Below are 24,128 nucleotides of genomic sequence, written 5' to 3'. Positions count from 1 at the left end.
AATGGTGAGTAGAAAAACTACTTTGATCATCCTTATTGAGAGTGAGGAGGAAGCTAATGATTCACAGGGTGGTTGGGTGTCCAGCACCATTTCTAGGTTCCATGACGGTGGTGGTGGCCTGTGCGGCAGATTAAGATTGCATAACCCCTTGATGAATCTCTTAGTGGTGAGGTGTGCAAACACTGAAAAACTGTCTATTGAGTGGCAGAAGGCGGTGATTGCTGTCAGGTAGACTTTAAGGGAAGCAAGGGCTAACCCTGATTGTTTCAAGGAGAGGATGTATTCTAGAATTTCATGTAAGGGCACTGTGTATGGATCGAGGCATTTACTAGTGCACCAACAGATGAATCTATGCCACTTCTGAAGGTAAGTGGAACGTGTGGTATGCATCCTGCTATGCTTCAACACCTCCTTTACTTGGCTAAAGCACAGCCTTTCAGAATCATGGAACCAACAGGAACCAGGCTATCAGGTGCAGAACGTGGGGCTGAGGAGGCAGGAGGGCCCCATGGTTATGGGTCAACAAATTGTGGAGCTTGGGGAGAGGGTAGGGTGGTTGACGAGACATTTGATAGAGATAAGGAAACCACATCTGCTGTGGCCAGGAGTGGGTTATAATAATCACTGTGCCCCATCCCTGTTGATCTTTTCGAGGACCCTGGGAATAAGCAGGTTTGGAGGGAATGCGTGTAACAAGAAGCCCCTCTAGTTGAGGGGAAAGGAATCTCCTAGGGATCCTAGTCCAATTCTCGCTCTAGAACAGTAACATTGGCACTTTGAATTCTCAGAGGAGGGAAAGGCATCTGTTAAGGCTGTGGTTCTCAACTGGTGGTCCATGGTGACTTTTTCGGTGATCCACAGGAACATTGTCCAAAGTCACATAGAGTGAGCAGGCACTGCCGTTAGGCTGTTTTACGCTGTGTTCACAAGTACACGGTGAGTCATCCATAGCGTCACCTAGGACGCAACCGTGTTGTGTTGCCAGTAACTTCTGTCTGAGGCTCTGAGTGTCAGTGTAGCTACCACCTCGTGCTGAGCGGTTGCTGTGTCGTTCGTCCTCTGCTACCTTTGCCACTTTACAGGTGCGGTGTAGCTTGTTTATAATGGAAACAACAGGAAGAAATGTCAAGCGCAAGTATTCGGAGGACTACATCAAATTCAGCTTCACTTGTCAAGAAAAAGAAGGCGTGGATTTGCCACAACGTGTTATTTGTTTCAAAGTCTTGGGGAATGACTCAATGAAGCCAGCTAAGCTGAAACTCCATCTCGAAGTGTCACCCCAACTTGTTGTAAAACGATGAAGATTATTTTGAGTGGTAGTTATCAGGTCTGAAATGGCAGCACCTCGACTCAACAAGTGCATTCTACAATAGGACAAGCAATGCAGTGCGTGCTTCCTACATTGTTGCATATAAAGTTGCACAGGCCAAGAAGCCTCATACCATTGTAGAGCAACTTGTGCTCCCCTGTGCAAAAGAGATGGTGTGGCTTGTTCTTAGCGAGAAAGCAGCAAGGAAGCTGACTGATATATCTGTCTCTAACAACATGGTATCGAAACGGATAAATGAGATATCACAGAACATCAGTGAACAAGTTGTGGATGAAATAAAGAAGTTTCCATTGTTTGCCATACAATTGGATTAATCGACCGACGTCGCATTGTGCTCTCAGCTATTGGTGTTCGCATGATACATGGTTGAGGGAGACTTCAAAGACGAGTTTCTTTTTTGTAAGACTCTTGATACCACCACAAAGGCTCAAGATGTGATGGAAATTGTTAACAATTTCTTTGAAGTACATGGTCTGGATTGGGTAAATCTTGTGGGTGTCACCATTGATGGTGCACCTGTCATGCTGGGCTCAAGACTGGGCTTCCAAACACTGGTGAAACAGCACGCTCCAATGGTAACCAGAGTTCATTGCTTCATTCATAGGGAAGCTTTGGCATCAAAAACATTGCCTGCTCAACTGAATGCCGTTTTCAAAGGGTTGGTGAAAGTGGTGAAACACATCAAATCATCGGCTCTGAACATCAGGCTGTTCAAAAGATTTTGCCTGGACGTGGGTTCCGACTTTGATGTGTTGTTCTACACTTCTGTACCATGGTTGTCAGCAGGCAATGTACTCAACAGAGTTTTTCAACTGAGAGAGGGGTTGGATTTATTTCTCCAGACTCGAGGGAAAGAGGAATTCTGAAATGTGCTGATGCAGTCAAATTTAGAACTTGCATATCTGGTCGATATTTTTGGAATCTTGAATAAACTGAATCTTCAGCTGCAAGGGAAAGGTTCAAATCTGTTCTTTCACCAAAGCACCATCAAGGCTTTTCTTGACAAATTGGAACTCTGGATCGTAAGAGTCGAAGGCAATAATTTGGTTCAATTTCCATACGTGGATGCCATGCTCGGGAAAAAGGAAGTCATTCAGACGCAAATTCTTGATCATTTACGGAAGCTACGAGACGAATTCCAACAATACTTTCCGGAGGTGGACAGCACAAGGGATGGATTATCTTTCATCAGGAATCCATTTACAACAGATGTTAATAATGTTCCAGAGGATCTGCAGGAGGAATTCTTGGGCCTGAAAAATGATTTTGCGGCTCAAGATGTGTACCAGCAGTATACCACAGAGGAAGTTTGGGCCAGCATGACCAAGAGTTACCCAAATCTGTCAGCACACGCAGTGAGTTTTTTTTTTTTTTTTTTTTTTGCCATTTGCATCAACTTATATGTGAGAGACTGGATTTTCGTCTTTGTTGCATGTTAAGTCCAAACAGAGGAATCGGCTTGCAGTGGAAAGCGATATTTGTTGTACATTATCAGGTACCACTCCAAACATTGAAAAGCTTGTCAGTGAGAAGAGAATCCAAAAATCTGTTAGTAAGAAATAAATTTCAAACCAAAATGTTCGTGGTCTGCTCTTTTTTATCATGTCTCAAAAAGGAGGTAGTCCACAAAAATTTTTTGACTGGCCTGGTGGTCTGTGGACTTGTCACATTACTGAGTTGGAGGGAAGCAGCCAGATCGCTGCTGCACCCCTAGGTGGGGGTGTTGGCCCCAGAAATTGGTATAAAGGGAGCCATGTGGGGTATTGAATGGGAGCTTATTGTTTGTTGATCTTATGTACGCTGTATATGTGAGTATATAATGTCTGTGTGTGTAGGTAGGAATCTGTAATCTGTGTGGAAGCTGAATATTTCTCTGAATGTGGTTAAGCATTGCTATGGACAGGCTGAGTAGCGAAGCCCTGTGGAACAATGGCTCTCAATAGGCTATGGACACACCCAAAGAATGGGATTTGTCACCTGAGGGCAGCCAGCAGGGAATATAGAGATTGGTCTCTGACCAGGTGACTTGCTGCATACAAGAAGAGGCCAGGGAGGAGGTATAAAGAGGCCATGCGGTCGATGCCATTTTGTTCTCAGCTCAGCACTTCATCCCAGAGGCAGCATTGCAGGGATTGAAGAGCCCGGAAGACCTGTGAACCCATCCTGATCGTAGGATGTGCAATAAGAACTTTTAAACCAGCAGCTGTAACATCTCTGCTAGAGCCTGCATCGAGAACTGGGAGATTCGGTGCATGTAATGTACTGTACTTTAATAACCTTACTCTCATGCTTTTCTTTCCTGTAATAATAAACCTTTAGATATAGATTCTAAAGGATTGGCCCAGCGTGATTTGTGGGTAAGGTCCAGAGGGTAAATTGACCAGGGATCTGTGGCTGGTTTCTTGGAACCGGACAGAACTTGTTCGGGGTAGGTGGGATTGGGTGCTAGGACCCCCCACCTGTGTATAGACCCGGGGCCATCTGGGGCACAGATATTGCTGGGGTGTCAGAGGGGTTTTGCTCGGGAGGCTTCAGGCAGGCTGCTGAAGCGCTCTGTGGGACTGGTTTGTGGCCTGTGTGGAGAGGTCACCAGTCAGGGGCTGTAAGAAGCCCCGGATTTGAGCAATTCGCCCTGAGCGAACGCCCTCAGCTGTGCCCAGACACGGCCCGGACCGTCACAGGACTGAAACGAGTTGAAAACCACTGTATTAAGGGAAAAACTCAGCAGTGGAAGATAGGTTGGAGCACATGATGATGAAGCTCCCACTCGTGGTCCGGTACAAAGTGTCTGCTTAACAAGTCTGCAGAGACATTGTTGATCCCAGGTAAGTATGATGCAAGTAGGGTGACTTTGTGGTGGATGCACCAATTCCACAGGTGCACTGCTTCGGCAGAGAGGGAGTAGGAGAGGCACCCGCCTGGGGATTTATCATGGCCATGTTGTTGGTAAGTATTCTGATGGTGGTACCTGCATGTGTTGAAAACTACTCTGAGCTCCAAGAGATTTATATGGAAGGTTGCCTCTTGCACCATCCATTGTCCCTGTGCAGATGTACCATGCATGTGGGCTACCCATCCAATGAGGGAGGAATCTGTGCTAGTATTGATGGATGGTTGGACTCGATTAAATGAGGCTCCCATCAGAAGGTTGCGTGACTTGGTCCCCCACTTGAGGGAAGTTATCATGTTGGGTGGAGGAGTGACTCATCTGTGTATATGGTGCCTTGAAAGAGTATACACAGATGCCAGCCAATGCTGAAGGCACCAGAAATGCAGTCATGTATGGTGGACTACATATGTTGTGGCTGCCCTATGGCCCATGAGTTGAAGGCAGGTAAGCATTGGTACTGTGGCACTCCCGGTGACTGCAGTGACAAGGTCTTGGATTGCTTGGAACCTTTGGAGAGGTAGGTATGCCCATGCCGTGGTAGAGTCCAATTGGACATCTATAAATTCTAGCACCTGTGCCAGCTAGAGTGTAGATTTTTGGTCGTTGGTAATAAGTCCGAGTGATTAAAATATCTGTCTCACTATGAATATCATGCAGTTCATTTCCGCAGAAGATGGTCCCTTTATTAGGCAGTCATTGAGGTAAGGGAAAATCATAATCCCCTGTTGATGTAAAGAACAGTTACTTACCTCATAACTGTGATTCTTCAAGATGTGTTGCTCATGTCCATTCCAATATAGGTGTGTGTGCACAGTGTGCATGTGCCATCAGAAGTTTTTTCCCTCAGCAGTACCCTTAGGGCCAGCAGGGAGCCCCCTGGAATGGTGCTGGTATACCAGCCCATATATATATTCCTGCTGGCCCCCTCATCCACTCAGTTCCTTCTTACTGGCATATTCTGGATAAAGGGCGGTGGGCTGGGATTTAGAATGGACATGAGCAACACACCTCGGAGAATCACAGTTACGAGATAAGTAACCGTTCTTTCTTCTTTGAGTGATTGCTCATGTGCATTCCAATATAGGTGAGTCCAAAGCAGAACCTAAGGAGGCGGGCGGGATGATGAAATGACAGAGGAGTGGAGGACCGCTCAACCCAGGGCAGCATCCCCTCTGGACTGATGAGACAGTGCATAGTGATTGGCAAACGCATGGATGGAGGACCACGTGGAGGCTCTGCAGATGTCCAGGATGGGAACCTGTGCTACGAAAGCGGTGGAGGCAACCACCACCCTTGTGGAGTGGGCTCTAAGGGGTGGAGCAGAAACATCCGCCAGGGTGTAGCACTCCCTGATGCAGGCAATTATCCAAGAAGCTACCCGCTGGGTGGACACAGATTGGCCCCTCATGCGCTCTGTGAGAGCCACTAAAAGTTTTGGCGACTTCCGGAACTATTTGGTCCTTTCTAAATAAAAGGCTAGCACCCTACAGATGTCTATAGTGTGTAAAGCCTGCTCTTTCCCAGATGCATGTGGTTTAGAGTAAAAAACCGTCAGGAAGATGTCCTGGGAGGTGTGGGAGAATGACACCACCTTCAGCAGGAAAGTCAGGTGAAAGCGGAGCCGAACTTTATCCTTAAAAAATAGCATGTAGGGGGGATCTGATGTGAGTGCCCTAAGCTCAGATACCCGCCTGGCGGAAGTGATCGCCACCAGGAGCGCCACCTTATAAGATAAGTGGAGGAGGGAGCATGTTGCTAATGGTTCGAACGGGGGCCCCATAAGTTTGGAGAGAACCAAGTTTAGATCCCACTGGGGAACAGGCTGGCAGATGTAGGGATAGAGCCTGTCCAGCCCTTTCAGGAACCTGATGACCATTGGATTGGCAAATAGGGTTTTCCCCCCTTTTCCCAGGTGGAAGGCTGAGATGGCCACCAGGTGAACCTTGATGGAGGAGGAAGAAAGATGCTAGATCCTAACATCCAACAGGTAATCTAGGATCAGGGGAATTGGAACCCACCTTGGGTGCACCCCCTTCTGGGAAGCACAACAGCAGAACCGCTTCCACTTAGCCAGATACGTGGCCCTGGTAGAGGGTGTTCTGCTACCTAGGAGGACCACCTGAACCCGTGCAGAGCACTGGAGCTCCTTTGCCGTTAACCATGGAGTTTCCATGCTGTCAGGTGCAGTGATTGCAGGTCCAGGTGGCGGAGCCTGCCTGAATCCTGGGATATCAGGTCTGGGACCAATGGGAGGGATATAGGCCTCTTGCAGGAGAGGCTCAGGGCAGCCCGTCCATATAGGCGAACTAGGCGGTCGCCTAGGGCGCCAAGTTAAATGGGGCGCCAAATTCAAGCACAATATCGTTGAGGGGTTTGGAGGTGGGGGAACCAATTGCATGGTTTGCCTAGGGCACCAGTTGCTGGCAGCTAGTCTAGGGCCACCCCTGGAGAGACTGAGGAGGGTTGAGAACCAATGTTGCCTGGGCCATGCCGGAGCGATTAGAATCAGGGACACCCTGAACTCCTTCACTTTCAGGAGGACCTTGTGAACTAGTGGAAAAGGTGGGAAGCCATGCAGGCAGCCATGAGGCATACAACAGGCCTTGCAGCCAGGAGAGGAAGAGAGCATCCCCTAAAGAACCCTGCCCCTGACCCATGAGGGAGCAGAAATGCGGGCACTTCTTGTTCTGCTCCGTGGTGAACAGGTCCAGGTAGGGAGACCCCCACGCGCAGAAAATAGAATGGGCTACATCCAAGCACAGGGACCACCCGTGACCCACAAACAATCTGCTCAGCCTGTCCACTAGGATGTTCTGGGAGCCTGGGAGATAGGAGGCCATCGGGTGGATGTCCACTCCAATGCAGAGGTCCCACAGGCGGATTGCCTCCAAGCACAGGCGAGGAGAATGGGCCCCGCCCTGCTTGTTTATGTATGCCACCACTGTTGTGCTGTCTGAAAGAACGAGGACGGACTTGCCCCTCAGGTGGGGAAGGAAAACTGCACAAGCCAGTCTGACTGCCCGGAGCTCCCTGACATTGATATGCAGGGTGGTTTCGTCCGCAGACCACATACCTTGCATGTGGAGGTCCCCTAGGTGAGCTCCCCAGCCCCTGTCCAGCGCGTCTGTGACCAGTCAGATGGACGGCATTGGTCTGGAGAATGGAACCCCTGCACAGATCTCTGCCTAGTGGGTCCACCATTCCAATGCAAGGAGGACAGGGGTGGGGACTGTCAGCACCCTGTCCCAAGAATGGATGACCAGGTTGTGGACTCGTGATAGCCACATCTGTAGTGGGCGCATGCGCAGTCTGGTCTGCTGCACTACATAAATGCAGGCAGCCATGAGGCCCAGTAGACGCATGCAAGTCCGGGTGGTGGTCAGTTCTGGAGCGCCCTGACTGCCGTCTGTATCATGAGAAACAGGGAGCTGGGCAGAGAGTCTCTCTGTACCAGGGAATCTAGGGTGGCACCCACAAACTCTATTAACTGGGTAGAAGTCGGGGTTGATTTGTCCAGATTCAACAGAAGGCTTAAGTCTTCAAAGAGTTTGCGGGCTGTGGTGATGTGGGCTCTATTCTGAGTCTCTGACTCCCCCTTCAGGAGCCAATCATCTAGGTTGGGGAACACCTGGACACCCCTTTTTCTGAGCTCAGCAGTCACCACTGCCATGCATTTGGTGAAGACCCGAGGGCCCGTAGAAATACCAAAGGGGAGAGCCATGAATTGGTAATGGTCCAGGCCCACGGTAAACCATAGGAACCTTCGATGGCGGGAGGTAATTGAAATGTAAAAGTAAGCATCCTTTAAGTCGAGGGCAGCGTACTAGTCTCCAGGAGCTAAGGAAGGGATAATGGATGCCAGAGTCACCCTTTTTAATTCTGTCTTGATGATGAAGGAATTTAGAGCTCTGAGGTCCAGAATGGGACGAAGGCCCCCTTTTGCCTTTGGAACCAGAAAGTAACAGGGATAGAATCCCCTGTTCCGAAACTCGGGGGGTAACGTGTTCCACCACCCCTAGCGTGAGGAGACGATTTACTTCCTCCTGTAGCAGAGATTCGTGAGAGGGGTTCCTGAAAAGGGATGGGGTACGGGGTTGGGAAGGGAGTTGGGAAGGAGGGGGCAAGTGGAAAGTGATTACATAACTCCTTTCCACTATCTTCAGCACCCTTCGGTCTGACGTAACTGACTGCCAGGCCTGGAGGAAATGAGATAAATGGTCCCAGAAAAGTAGAGAGGAGACTGGTAAAATACCCTCAAGGGTCCCGTCAAACCCCTGACGGGGTCCTGGGGGTTTGTTAGGGGGCCCCGGTTATTGTTAGGGGCTGGGTGCAGCCGGCGCCTGTTGTTCCTGCTGTTGCCACTCCTGCTCCTATGGCGGGCAAAGTCAGGGCGTGGGCCCTGGGGAGGCACTCTAGGAACATTCCTATTTAAGCAGGTACACCTCTGGGTAGCAGGAGCGTGCAGGCCCAAGGACTTTAATGTCACCCTGGTATCCCTGAGGCCATGAAGCCTCTGGTCTGTCTGCTCCGAAAAGAGCAAGGGGCCCTTGAACGGGAGGTCCTGAATGGTGTTTTGGGGCTCCAGTGGCACCCCAGAACCCTGGAGCCATGAGCTACAGCACAGAACCACCCTGGTGGCCATCACTCGAGCTGCAGCGTCCGCCACATCAAAAGCCGCTCTGGAAATTCCTCTCCCCTCGTCACAAGGAGGAAGGAGAAAAGTCACAAGGAGGAAGGAGAAAATTTGTTCCTCTTGGTTTCTGAGGACAGGACAAGGAGTAATGGGCTTAAAGTGCAGCAGGGGAGGTTTAGATTGGACATTAGGAAAAAATTCCTAACTGTCAGGGTGGTCAAATATTGGAATAAATTGCCAAGGGAGGTGGTGGAATCTCCCTCTCTGGAGATATTTAAGAACAGGTTAGATAGACATCTGTCAGGGATGGTGTAGACGGAGCTTGATCCCGCCTTGAGGGCGGGGGGCTGGACTCGATGACCTCTCGAGGTCCCTTCCAGTCCTATTATTCTATGATTCTATGATTCTATAAAGAGCCTTGTACTCCGAGCAGGAGTCCTTAGGGAGCAAGTCCATAAACTTGTACATGGATGTCCAGGTGTTGTATGTGTAACAGGACAAGAGGACTTGCTGGTCAGCAATGCGATACTGCATGCCCCCAAATGCATAGACCTTCTGTCCCAGCAGGTCAGACTTTCTGGCTTCCCTGTTCTTAGGGGTGGCAGCAGGCTGCCCTTGTCTCTCCCTTTGATTAACAGCTTGCACCACCAATGAGCCTGGGGGAGAGTGAGAGAAGAGGTGCCCATTCCCCTCTTGGGGGACAAAGTACCTCCTTTCTGCATGCTTATCCGTTGGAGGAATGGAGGCAGGGGTTTACCACAAGGCTTTGGAGATTTTGGCCACTGTTTTGTTGACTGGTAGAGCCACTCTAGAGGGGGTGTCGGCATGCAAAATGTCAACAGTAGGATCCAAGTCACCGGAAACTTTCTCTGCTTGAACCCCCAAACTTTGGGCCAGGCGGCAGAGAAGGTGACACGTTATTGGATCTTGAGGGGAGCAGCCAGATCACTGATGCACCCATAGGTGGGGATGTTGGCCCCAAGAATGGTATAGAAGGGGGCCATGTGAGGTATTGAATAGAAGCTTACTGTCCGCTGATCCTGTGTACGCTATTTATGTGAGTGTATAATGTCTGTGTGTGTAGGTAGGAATCTGTAATCTGTGTGGAAACTGAATATTTCTCTGAATGTGGTTGAACATTGGGCAGAGCCTGGCCTATGGACATGCTAATTAGTGAGGCCCTGTGGGACAATGGCACTAGATGGGCCAAGGACACACCTAAAGCATGAGGGCAGAGGCCTAAGAGCTGCAGCAGAGAGAGGCTGACGGCCAGGTGACCGGCTGCGGCCAAGGAGAGGCCAGGAAGGATGTATAAAGAAGCCATGTGGGGGACTCCATTTTGTTCTCAGCTCAGCATTTCATCCCAGAGGCAGCATTTCAGGGATCGAAGAGCCCGGAAGACCTGTGAACCCATCCTGATTCTAGGATGTGCAACAAGAACTTTTAAACCAGCAGCTGTAACATCTCTGCTAGAGCCTGCATCGAGGACTGGGAGATTCGGTGCATGTAACGTACTATTCCTTTAACAAGCTTACTCTCATGCTTTTCTTTATTGTAATAATAAACCTTTAGATATAGATTCTAAAGGATTGGCCCAGCGTGATTTGTGGGTAAGGTCCAAAGGGTAAATTGACCAGGGATCTGTGCCTGGTTTCTTGGAACCGGACAGAACTTGTTTGGGGTAGGTGGGATTGGGTGCTAGGACCCCCCACCTGTGTATGAGGCCCAGAACCATCTGGGGCACGAATATTGCTGGGGTGTTGGAGGGGTTTTGCTTGTGAGGCTTCAGGCAGGCTGCTGGAGTGCTCTGTGGGACTGGTTTGTAGCCTGTTTGGAGAGGTCACCAGTCTGGGGGCTGTAAGGAGCCCCGGATTTGAGCAATTCGCCCTGAGCGGATGCCCTGAGCTGTGCCCAGACTCGGCCCGGTCTGTCACAGAAGGTCCTGATGGGCTCTAGCATCCATGGAGGGCTTGGATGGGGTGGAGTCAGTTAACACCTCATCTGGGGAGGAGGACGATGACCCCTTTTGGACCTCACCCACAGGGGCATCCTCGCAACCTGGATCGTCCAAGTTGTCCATGAAGAGGAGGGTGGTTGGCACACCAGAGCCGCACTCCCTCCGTGACCTGGGGACGACTGGCCCGGAGGTAGAGAACGTCCTGAAGTGGGGGACCTAACCAGAGGTGTCTCCAGCAGAGGAACTCATGGCCCCGAAGAGACAGAAGCCGGTCTGGGTGGAGGGTCCGTGCCCTGGCTCTGGTGATAAGCCCAGGGAGTCCAGAAGGGCCATTGCCCCAGAGGCTGAGGGGGCCATGTTTATACCATGGGCATTAGAACCAGCTGAGCCCACTGTTGCTGGTACAGGAGTGGAGGACTACAGTGCCGGGAATGGTGCTGAGAGTGGGAGCAGCACTGCGAGTGAGACCTGGAGGCGCTCGAGGACCAGCTGGATTCTGCCTCGGAGTCGGACGAATACTCTGAGGTGGCCCAGGGCGGTGCCAATGTGGATGCCAAAGGAGCTGCGGTGCGCTGAGACATGGACTCCAGCTTGCTGTGGTGCCTAGGTGGCAGAGGAGACATGGCTGCATGGGGGTCCTGCACGGTGGTAGGTGCTGATGGGCCCTGGGGCGGTGAAGGCGCTGGGCAATGTTGCCGCACCGAGTCCAGTGCTGTGTCTTTGGACGGTACTGGGGGTGTTGGTGCCTCAATGCTGGTGCCATTGGGGCCGGGCAATGTCTGCCCTTATGCACCATGCCTTCAATCGCCCCGGAAGGCGATTGGTGCAGTGTGTTCCCATGCCACCTAGAGGGTGCTGCAGTCGGAGGAGGAGGGGAGGGAGAGGACTCGATTAGAACCCTCGCTGCCTCCAAGGCCTCTGGTGTGGATGTCTCTGGGAAATCCTCCAGAGGGCTGATGTCCCCTCGCTGGGAGGCAGGCCTGCCCGACCTAGAAGGCCTGGGCTCTGGGCTCTGGGCTTGTCGGTGCCACATGCCCCACTGGAGGGCGCACGGAGGGCGCGTGCCTAGGCAAGGACCAACCCCTTTTAGGCCACCTCTTCTTCTGAGGTGCCAGCAATTGAGAGCAGTGCTGGGGCCCCTGTGGTGCCGGAGAGACATGGTGTGCGGAACCGTCACGCTCCAAGGCTGGTACACTCCAGGAGGCTGGTGCCGAGTCCGGTGCCGGTGCCAGTGGGAGAGCTGCTTCCATGAGGAGGATCTTAAGGCGCAATGCCCTCTCACGTTTCATCCTGGGCTTGAAGGCCTTTCAGATTTTACAGGCTTCTGTAAGGTGTGCTTCTCCCAGACACTTTAAGCATGATGAGTGCGGGTCACCACATGGTATAGACCTATTGTACTTTTTGCACGGCTTAAAGCCTTGTGAGCCAAGCATGCCCTGCCGCAGGCGCACAGCACACCGCAGCGGGGAGCATGCAACAAAAAAGTCTTTAACTTAAATTGCAGACACTTAGCTGAAGATTAACTAAAGATTGAAGAAGAACAATGAAGACAACGATCACATTGAGGAGCTGAGGGTGGCTCCAACGACCATCATGGTGGTAAGAAAGAACTGAGTGGGTGAGGGGCCCAGCAGGAGTATAAATGGGCCGGTATATTGGCACCACTCCAGGGGGCTGCCTGCTGGCCCTAAGGGTACTGCTGAGGGAAAAAACTTCCGATGGCACATGCACGCTGCACACACACACCTATATTAGAATGCACATGAGAAATCACTCGAAGAAGAAATACACAGCTACTATCACCAGTGTCTTCAAAAATACCCTGGGTGCAGAGGAGAGGCCAAAGGGTAGTATGCAATACTAGAAGTGCACTAAACTTACTATGAACCAAAGGAACTGCCTGTGAGCAGAATGGAAGGTGATGTGAAAATAAGCATCCTGGAGGTCAAGGGCTGCAAACCAATCCTCTTTGTCTAGCGCTGGGATTATTGATGCCAGGATTACCATCTGAATCACTGTTTTTGAAGATATCGGTTGAGTTTTCAGAGATCGAGAACAGGCCTCCAACCCCTTGTTCTTTTTGTGAGGAAGTAGTGAGAGTATAAGCCTCTGCCTCTGAACTCATCTGGTACCCTTTCCACTGTTCCAATGGAGAGGAGTCAATGGACCTCTTGGTGTTTTAGTAGGTCTTAGAGGAGGTAGTGCTGTGAAAGGGATGGTGTAACTGGATGCGACAATCTCGAGAACCCAATCTTGACAAATCTTGGATGTGATGGTGGCCCAACAATGGTAAAAGGGCTTCAAGCAGAGGTGGGAAATGGGAACTGTGTGATTGTGTGGATGTATAGCGGGGAGATTCTGCAATCCTTCAACCAGGAAGTCAAACCTGCTGTTTGTTTGACAGTTGATTGGTGTTGCAGTTATTTTGAGGATGCCTTCTCTGGGATTGCTGTCTCGTTTGGGATTGATTGAACCCCTGTTGCTCATATCTCAAACAGGAGAAGTTGCAGTGTCTCTAGTGTATTGCTTATGTTGATATGAGGGTGTGTACATACCAAGGGTACGAAAGGTCATTCTGGAGTCTTTACTTGAATGAAGGACCTCATTAGTCTTCTCAGCAAATAATTTTTGTTTATCAAATGAGAAGTCCTCTTCTTTATTTTGGAGCTCCCGAGGAACTCCCGCGGTTTGCAGCCATGAGGCCTTCCTCATCACTATAGAGGTTGCCATGCAACAGGTTGCTGTGTCCACAATGTCGAGTCCGATCTGGAGGGCCATTCTAGCAGAGGTATAGCCCTCTTGAATGATCGACTTACAGATCGGTCTTTTTGAATCGGGCAAGTGTTCCATGACGGCGTCTAGTGTAATTGTCGAAGTCATGGTTCAACAAAAGAGCTACATAATTAGCAATGCAGAGTGAAAGTGTTGAGAAAGAATATACCTTCCTGCCAAAAAGGTCCATATGTTTGCTCTCCTTGTCCGCCATAGCATTCTTATACTGAGGAAGCTTGGACCTCTGTTGATAGGCGTCCACCACCAGGGAATTATCCCAGGACAGGGAAAGAAGAGGTTACTTACCTCGTAACTGTAGTTCTTCGAGATGTGTTGCTCATGTCCATTCTGATTAGGTGTACGTGCACCGCGTGCACGGATTCCAGAGATTTTATCCCTTAGCAGTATCCATAGGGCCAGTAGGGAGCCCCCTGGAGTGGCGCCGGTATACCGGTGCATATAGACCCCGGCTGGCCCCTCCACCCCCATATTAACACCTTTTCATTCAAAACAGTATCTACACAGGGGTGGGGAGCCTTGCGGACTGGATCCGGCATGTGGGGGAGAAGAACCACTGCACCGCTCATCCTCCCCTCCACTGGCTGGGGGAATGTGGTGCTGGAAACTGCTTGTGGGAGTGTTTCCCTGCTGCTCCCAGATTGGCCAGATTTCCCATGTCCCCCCCTCCTGCCCACTCTCTTTGCTGAGGCTCTTGTACATTTCAAAGGCGGAATGTGGAAGACCTTATCGACTAATCAAATAGTCAATGGAAATCACATCAATTATTCAATTAATTAATTAATCAAAATTTAACATCCCCACTTTGCACATTTTGTCAATATTCAGTTGTTTGCTTTCATGTGTTACATTTAAATGACATTCTTTTATGTTTTATTGTTCCTCACTAGCTTCCACCTATATTTTATCAACTTCTTTCCTACCCACTTAACTAAGATAAAGAGTTCCCCTTTAATAAATTCATCCATAAAGAATGTCTCTGACTGAATAGTGTGCTCCCCCTCACCTGCTGGCTTTCCATCATCCCTTAGTTTAAAAAATCCTCTATAACCTTTGTAATTTTATGTTGCAGCAGCCTATTTACATTTTGATTTAGATGGAAACTATCCCTCCTGCATAGGCTTCTCCTTTGCAAAATGGTTCCCCAGTTATGAAAAAACCTAAAATCCTCCTTCCTATGCCAATGTCTCATCCACAAATTGAGACTCTACAAGTCTGCATTTCTTCCTGGCCTTGTGTGTGGAACTGAAAGCATTTCAGAAAATGCTACAATGGAGGTGCTTACATTTTTTTAGAGTCTGAATATAAGCTCTAGGACCTCTCCCCTACCTTTCCTTTTGTTCTTGAGACCCATAGATACCATGACCACCAATTCCTCCGCAGCACTACACTTAAATCTATGTAGCTATCTGTGACAGGACGGGCGGCCTCCACCTCGCTCCTCCCTCCCTCCCCGCCCCGAGGGAAAGCCCACCCCGCCACGGCCAGCAACAGAAGGATGCTACCAATGTGGTCAGGAAGGGTACTTTAAATGGGACTGCCCATACATGGACTGCTCGTATGGAAAGGTAATGGCCGGAAGGTGCATGTCAGGGACACGGGATCAGGGGAAGATACTAAGGGAAGTAGAAGTGGAATGCTGGGTGGTCACGGCCCTAGTAGACTCGGGGTGCGGGCAGACACTGGTGCGGGCCGAGTTAGTGGGGACGGGAGGTCCCCGAGGGCCCCCAGTGCTCGTCTAGTGCGTGCACGGGCGGGTGGAATCGTATCCCACGGTGTGGGTACGCATTAGGGAAGGGGCCCGGGAGGGGTGGTGCTATGTAGCCCTCGTCCCAGGGCTGGCCTATCCAGTCCTCCTCGGCCGAGATTGGAGGAGCTTTGAGCAAGCCCTCCGAGAATGACCCAGGCAGGAGTCAGTAGAAGGGGAACCAATCCTAGCCGCAGACCCCGCGGGAACCCCGGGATCACAGACCCCGCTGTCCACAAAGCCCCAGCGGGAGGGAGCTGAAAGGTCGGAGGAGGCGGGCATAGACGTGGGAGAAGAAGAGTGGTCCGCAGATTTCGTGAGGGAACAGAGAGAAGACCCCCTCCTCCGCCCAGCCTGGAGGAGTGCTGCCGCAAACATGGAAGCAAAGGACACCCCGAGAATGGTGCTGACCTACCCGCATTTCGAGATCCAAGGGGATCAACTCTACAGGATCAACGAGGGGAGAGAGGAGGGAGAAGTAACCTCTCAACTGTTGGTACCCGGCAGGTACCACCGGCAATTGTTGGAGCTAGCACCCCTGGGCGGGGCATCTGGGATATGAAAAGACCGTACGTCGCCTGCTTCAAAGGTTTTAATGGCCGAGTATTTACCGCGTGGTAAGAGACTTCTATAACTCGTGCCCGGAGTGCCAGAAAACTGGATCCGGGCGGGTGCCCAAGGCTCCTCTCGTGCCGCTGCCAGTGATAGACATCCCGTTCCAACAGATAGCGATGGACGTGGTCGGCCCTCTAGAGTGGACCCATAACCGGTACCAGTATATTCTTGTGGTGATTGACTACGCGACCCGTTACCCGGAGGCCGTACCCTTACGGAACACCACAGTCCCCACATTGGCAGGGGAGCGAGTCAAGATCTTTTCGAGGGTAGGCCTACAGAGCAAGATCCTCACGGATCAAGGAACGAATGTCACATCGATGCTGATGAAGGAATTATGCCGCCTACTCTAGGTAAAGACACTAAGGACCTCAGTTTATCATACACACACAGATGGGCTTGTCGAAAGGTTTAATCGGAAACTTAAAGGTATGCTTAAAAAGTTCGTAGAGAAGGAGCCCAAGGAGTGGGATTGGGCCCTACCCGCGCTGCTGTTTGCAGTGAGGGAAGTACCACAAGCATCAACGGGCTTCTCACCCTTTCAGTTGCAGTACGGGAGGCAACCCCGGGGGATCCTGGACATTATTAGGGAGTCCTGGGAGGAACAGTCTACGAGGATCCAAGGGTCCGTACTGTACATCCTCAAGTTGAGGGAAAGATTACACCAGGTCGGGGAGTTCGCTAAGCAGAATCTAGGGGAAGCGCAGGAGCACCACGCGCAATATTACAACCAGAATGCCCGGGTCCGAACCTTCCAGCCAGGGGATAGGGTCCTTTTGCTATTACCCGAACAATCATCCAAACTGCTAGCCCATTGGCAGGGCCCATTTGAGGTAACCCGCCAGGTGGGAGAGGTGAATTACGAGATCCGGATGCCCGGGAGAAGAAAATCCATGAATATTTACCATGTTAATCTCCTAAAGGTATGGCAGGCGAGGGAAGGGCTGGCCGGATACGTGGAAGGACAAAGGGAGAAAGGGGGAACCCAAGACCTACAGGTGGGGCGGGACCTAACCCCAGAGCAAAGGGACGAGCTCCTAGGTGCCCTGGGCCAACTTCCGCAGGTGTTGACTACAACCCCAGGCCGGACTAGCGTGACGAGCCACCACATCGCGACGAAACCAGGGAGTAAAGTCCGCGACCAAGTCAGATCCCTCCCACGGAGGCTGTGGGGAACAGTGTGAGACGAAGTAGAAAAGATGCTGCGCTGGGGGGTGATCAAAGAATCACACAGTGCATGGAGGAGCCCCATCGTATTGGTTCCCAAGGTTGAGGGAACAATCCGGTTCTGCATTGACTTCCAGAAAGTTAATGCGGTGTCACAGTTCGATGCGTACCCAATGCTGAGGGTGGATGAGCTGTTAGAGAGATTAGGGGCCGCCCGTTACTTGTCCACTATCGATCTGTCAAAAGGGTATTGGCAGATCCCGTTAACAGCGGAGTCCCGCAAGAAGACTGCATTCTCAACACCCTTCGGGCTGTACCAATTTGTAAGGATGCCGTTCAGGCTCCATGGGGCAGCGACGTTCCAGTGGCTGATGGACCGGGTGCTGCGACCTCACGAACACTACATGGCCGCGTACATAGATGATATAATTATCTACAGCACGACGTGGCATGAGCACCTGCAACGGGTGGAAGCCGTGTTATCCTCGCTAAAAGAGGCTGGGCTGACCACCAACCCTGCTAAATGCCACTTTGGTGAGCAGGAAGTGTCCTACTTGAGCTACACAGTGGGAGGAGGTAAGATCTGGCCCCAGGTAGACAAGATCAAGGCCTTACGAAAATACCCGGCCCCAACAATAAAACGACAGGTCCGACAGTTTCTGGGGCTGGCCAGTTACTATCAGCAGTTTGTCCCAGACTTCGCAACCCTGTCCATCCTGCTAATGGATCTAACACGGAATACAGCCCCAAAAAAGGTATGGTGGGACCAGGGGTACGAAGAAGCCTTTAGGGCATTGAAGCAGCGACTGACGCAGACACCGGTGCTAGTTCAGCCCGACTTTACCAAGCCATTTGTTCTGCAGACAGACGCTTCCGAACGGAGACTCGGGGCCATTCTGTCCCAGGGGGAAGCGGGGGAGGAATACCCGATCGCATATGTTAGCCATAAATTGCTGCCCCGGGAACAGAAGTACTCTACAATAGAGAAGGAGGCGCTGGTTGTAAAGTGGGCGATTGATATATTACGATATTATCTTCTAGGCAGCCCCTTCAAGGTGGTAACTGACCACTCCCCTCTCCGGTGGCTCCTAGCCATGAAAGACTCCCAACACACGAATCATGAGGTGGTACCTGGCATTACAACCATATCGCTTTGAGGTCAGCCATCGGGCCGGGAGGGCCCATGGGAATGCGGACTTTTTTTCGAGAATCACTGACGAGCAGGGCGAGGACCGAACAGGAGGAGTAAGGAACTTAGGGGGGGAGGAGTGTGACGGGATGGGCGACCTCCACCTCGTGGAGGCAGACTCGCCCCGCACTGACCCGGTGGTCGCGCTTGCGCTCCTGGGGGCAGACCAGGAAGCACAGGTGGTGGGCGGCCCCTGTACTGCCGCTGCTGCTCAGCTGAGAGGCGGGGGGCGGGGCCAGAGAGATACGCCGGCCAGCGCCCCAAGAGGCGGTGGAGCTATGTGCCGGCCATGATGTGGACAGCCGGTTATGTCATGCTGGGGGATGCCGGCGCTGGGTTTTAAACCCAGGGTAAGGCAACCCAAGAGGGAGGACGCCCGGGAGGGGAGGAGACCATCCGGGAGTAGGACACCCGGGAGAGGAGGAGGCAACCCGGGAGGAAGGACGCCCGGGGAGGGAAACTCCGGGGAGGGAAGTCGCCCAGGGGGAGCCGGACCCCCGTGAACAGCAGCAGAACCAGAGGAGAACTCAGGGGTAGGAAGTAGCCCAGGGCGGGGCTTGGAGCCGGTGAGCTGGTGAGTTGTGGACATTAGCCCCGCCGGCTGGACAGGATAAGGCGAACCTGTCCTTAGGGCCCTGGGCTGGGGCCCATGAGAGAGGGTGGGCCCGAGCCTCCCTACTTCCACGTCCCGGCGATAACAGCCAAACCAAGCGTCAGGCACCGGGGGAGAGCAAACGAAGAATACTGAGGACCGACCCCAGGTAGGGGAATGTAAGGAGGGAGCGGCTAAGCATGCATCTGACTGGGGCGGGCTGGCCCCCCACTCCTACACTATCCCAAAGGTCAGCAGACAATTCACTCTGAGTTCTCCCAGTCATCCCAAACCCAACTGTCTACATTTCTAATAATCAAATCCTCCATTACTATTACTTGTCTCTTCCTAAAGACTTTTCTCTCCTCTTCTAGGAGGGTATCCTCAGTGCAAGAGGATACCATGACATCATGCCTCCACTTCAGCTTTATGGGTGGATTCACTTGATGATTACCTGTTCTGTTCATTCTCTCTGGGGCACCTGGCATTGGCCACTGTCAGAAGACAGAATACTGGAATAGATGGACCTTTGATCTGTCTCACTATGGCTGTTCTTATATTCAAAAATAACTGAACATTAGAAATGCATCCCTGTCAAGATCAGGTTCTCAAAAGTGGAGGGAATGTCCTCCATTTAAAAAGGGAAGGAGGAAATGACTCTTTGAGTCCCCCACCTCCTGTATACATGGCCAAGGCCTCTAGAAAGTCTGATGTGCTTCTCTCTGAGGGGGGTGAGACCTCTGGGTTGAAAACCTATGATTTAAATCAAGTTGTTCTGATGGCTGATTTAAATCACAATTATAATCAGTCATTTAAATCATGATTAAAATCACTTTGACTTAAACCAATCCATCCTGACAATACTGCACGTAAAACCTCTATCAGATGATTTGGGGTTTCTGATATAATGCAGAAATAATTAGAGAAATAAAGTAAAAGCAGCCCTAGCAAATTTGACTAAAAGCCAGTATCAACACAATTGGGATACTTAAGTGCATGATTAAATTACTCAAGTGACTAATTGTATAATTTGCTTTTCGATTACTGAATGCTTTCACTTTTAAAATTAGTCTCCAGAGTATCAGGGCGCTGTGCATGTTGCTGTTAAAGTTAAGAACTTGTTATATTTATAAGATTATTGTAACATTGTTGGCATTATATCTTGTTTAATAAAAAAGTTAATTGTGCATGTAATTTGGTAATTTAATAATGATATATTGTTTATTATACAGGCCTAGAATGCCTTCATTTATTTTTTTCTTAGGACAAAAGTTAAGTTTTAAATTTTTCCTTGAATAAATATTTTTATTATTAAATTCTTAAACATGTACCTATTTTGTCTGCATTATTGCTATATCGCATGTGAGTCATAACCGTTCAAAATGTAGCCTTTTTTTCCTATCTCAACTATCACTATGTTTATTTACAACTATTAATAAGTATACAGTATAGGTTTTCCTGGTGTTAATGTTCTATAGTATTTAAACTGATTTACTACTGTTGTTAATGATTATCATCATTATCACCGCCACCACCGCCTTCACCTATATAGTATTTGGAGAAAAAACACATTTATATTAATGACCCAGACCTCACAACACCACTGTTTATTTTCATTTATCAGAAAGGAGAACAAAGCTAGTGGGGTTAAGTGACTCAGCAAATTGTGAGTCCCTGTCTTTTTCCCAGACCACGACCTCCTTAGGATATACTCTCGTGAAGTGCTGAATACCCCAAATCCCAGAAAGGTTAATGGACATGACAGTTCCTTAACACTTCTCATGAATGCCGCAATTGAGCTATTCCCTCTTTTGAGGCTCCTCTAGAAATTGAAGGATTTTCAAAGTTGAACATGGGTGTTACCAAACACTTGGAAATTCAGTTGCCTTTCTACAAGCACAGTTGTTCAGTCATGGGAATTTTCATAAAGTATTTAGTGTATGAAACTATGTTATCTACTGCTGTGACCGCTTGCTGGCAAATGTTAGAATTTCCCCTACTAATCTGGCCTCTGTGACCCAGCAGAAAACTATAATGGTTCTGTGAGGTAAATGTAGAGTTTTAAGAAGAACCCCTATGAACCAAGGAACCATGCAAGACAGCACAAGGAACAAGGCTCCAGAATTTTACAGTATTTAGACAGTCTGCTCAACATTGCAAGGCCTAAGTGACTTAGACCTGATCTATGTTCAAACGACAACGTAAGTCCACGTGTGTCGACCCTGTTATGCATGTCTACACTCAAATCTGTCTCCCATCACAGTGGCCCTTTACAGTGATGCAGTAATACCACCTCCCTGACTGGCACAGAGCCACAGATACCCTACACAGGTTAACATGGTGCAAAATGTTAAAAGGAGACTTTTCAGCTACCTAACTTCTTTTCTACTTTTCTGCGATTACATAACTTTCTTCTTTGGTCTCCTCAATCTTTATTGTTCTTTATCCTTCTCCTTTCATATCTGTTGGCCAAACGCATTATCAAAGCCTTCAGAGACCCATGCTCGGTTACATTCACTTTGCTCTACTCATCTACAGCTGAGCCGTACTTTGAAAACAGTGATAGTATATAAAAACTTGAAAGCAGTAATACGTTACATTTCCCCCTTAAAAATGACTATGTCTGGTATACACATTTGCATCCATGTATGTAACAGAAAATCCCTATTAGTATCTTATCAGAATGTTTAACCAGGAGGAAAAAAAGATGGATTTTCTATTGGAAGAATTCCAGAGGATATAATTTTTCAATGCAAAACAAGAGAAGTTTCAAGTCCCTTTAACACACAGCACCCTCCTTAATGAAACTGTAAACTTGTCAATTCCATTCAAAGACAAACAGCCACTGTTAGCTTGCTTTACTTGAAGAGTGAATCATAATATTTTTTTTCTTTGTAAAAATCCCATCAAGGATTTTAGAATGTAACATTCACTTCCTCATTCAAAGGTCAGTAATGTGCATAGGGCAGTCATCTAAAGCTCACTTATAAGAAAACTGAATTTTAACCCTGATAAACCTATATTCAATGTTAATATAATCTACAGATGACCTTACTAAGTTTCCTCTCCTCTTATAAATTTAAATTAATTGTATCATTTTATTTAAGTTCTCAGCTTGGTGGGTGATTAGCATATTCAAATTAACTCTGCAGGCTGTAATCATTTCACCTTAATAAACCAACTTACCAGGAAAAAATTGATAAAATTATAGTACCCCCTTGTGGTGTTACCTTCATACCCAACCAGATAGGACATTTTTTAATATTATATTTTAAAAAATCTTCTTCCACCAAGCTTGGTAGATAACTAATTAACCTTTTCCAAAATCCAATAACAGAAAGGGGAAATTAAAAGGGTTATCATTGGAGTCTGAAGATGGATGAGATGACATTTTCCTATAAATTGAGAAAGTAATCTTCTGTAGAAACCATATACATTCTATATCAACAAAGACATGAAATATAATTTTATTTTTAAAAATATGAAAAAAGCATTATTGAGGTGGTCTCCATCATATAGCAATAATAAAATGTGCTTTTGTAAATTAAAAATATTCAGCTCATCAATTACCAAAATTACCAATTAAACTTAAGGGTTTTGCCTTTAGTAACTGCATCACACCTGGTACCATACTTTTTGTTTAATTGACCAGGAACCTCCCCCTCAAAGATGATTCTCCTACTTTTCCTACCCTATAACTTAATTAAAGTTACACTTACCAGCGTTGAATTAAGTACTAATAATAGCTGTATTCTAAAATCAATAGTCATTTAATGGTTTAAGTAGCTTCAACCAGTATTTATGTTATCATTACAAAATTAAACCTAGAAGAAAGCAATTTTGAAGCTTTTGATAAAACTTTTATGAAAATCTGAAAAGGGTTAAAAGTTCATATAAGATTCAAATGAAAAATAAAGCTGAGTTTTGCCTATATTAATCAACTACCTGACTTCAGGGAGATTTGCAGATATGCAAATAAACAGAGCAATGACCGACATTCTATTTTTGGCTGGCTGGCTGGCTCTATCAGCTCTTGCATGAGTATGTCTCCTGGAGCTGGAATTTGCACCAAATCATTAGACTTGGGGTCAGGAAGGAGTTTTACATCAGGTCAGACTGGCAGGGTCTTGGTGGTCTTTCACCTTTCCCTGCAGCAGGAGGCATGGATAACTGGGCATATCTCACGAAATTAATTCCCTGCCATTTCATGGGCTTTGGGGGTACCTTGGTCTCTCCTGTTCTCAAACTGTTGATTGAAATGCTTTAGTTTAGCCAGTGACATTGGGCTTAATATAGAGATATCTGGGTGAAATGTAGTGACCTATGATATACAGGAGGTCAGACTAGATGCTTTAATGGTCCCTTCTGGCCTTAAACTCTATGAAACATGGCAAACTACCTGAAATATATATGACTGAATACAACTATACAAAGATACTATCACAATTCTCAGGTTGATGAGCCCTTCCTGCTGTCTGGCCACTGAAAAACCCATAGGGTGCCTTGGTCTGCAAACAGAAGTTTCACAAAATGATAGTGTGGACTCACTGTTAAGAAAAATCAACTTTATGCAGCTAAATTTGACCAAAACTCCTAGTGTAGACAAGGCTATAGAGATACTAAGTTGAGAAGAATAATCTGAAAAGATGGGGCTCCTGGGATCCCACTCTCAAAGTCCTAACAGTACAATTTCAAAAGCTTCAGAGAGGTAGCCAAGTTAGTCTATAACAGGAAAAATTTAAAAAACAATGAATAGACTAGTAGCACCTTAAAGACTAACAAAACATGTAGATGGTACATGAGCTTTCGTGGGTGCAACCCACTTCTTCAGATGACTGGAGTACTAAAAGTCCAGATCCAAGAATAAATAAGGGAGTGGGGAGAAGGGAAAAAAGGAGAAAAAATGAGGGGAAAGGAAAGAGAAAAAAGAGATGGACAGTGAGTAGATGGTATGACGGCAAGTCGGGGTTCCCCCTGATCCTGCAGCCCCGCAGCGGCAAGAACAGACTCCACCAGCCAGTAGAACAGAGAAGGGTTTATTGCTTCTCCGGGATACAGCACAGCACAGACATGATGTGGTTACAGGAGTCAGGCCCAGGATGCCTCAGACCCCTGGGGTTAGGGGGTCCCTTGCCCCCCTCCTCCGACCCTGAGCCTTCAGCTTAGGCTGTTTCCTTCATGTTTCCCAGCCAGCAACTGCCCCGCTCCCAGACCCTGC

At 48.7% G+C, this 24,128-nt stretch overlaps 1 long non-coding RNA gene across 1 annotated transcript in view; it reads right to left on the bottom strand.

Moving 5' to 3' along the window:
- LOC149523754 (uncharacterized) overlaps window positions 1-24,128 on the bottom strand; it is a 63,588-nt gene that overhangs the window by 15,761 nt on the left and 23,699 nt on the right. The gene's annotated exons all lie outside the window — the stretch shown is intronic.

This window comes from Pelodiscus sinensis, chromosome 12 (genome assembly GCF_052426305.1).
Source record: "Pelodiscus sinensis isolate ZL-2025 chromosome 12, ASM5242630v1, whole genome shotgun sequence".
Classification (NCBI taxonomy): Eukaryota; Metazoa; Chordata; order Testudines; family Trionychidae; genus Pelodiscus; species Pelodiscus sinensis.
The sequence above is the reverse complement of the archived record's forward strand: the minus strand, read 5'-3'. Positions and strand labels throughout refer to the sequence as shown.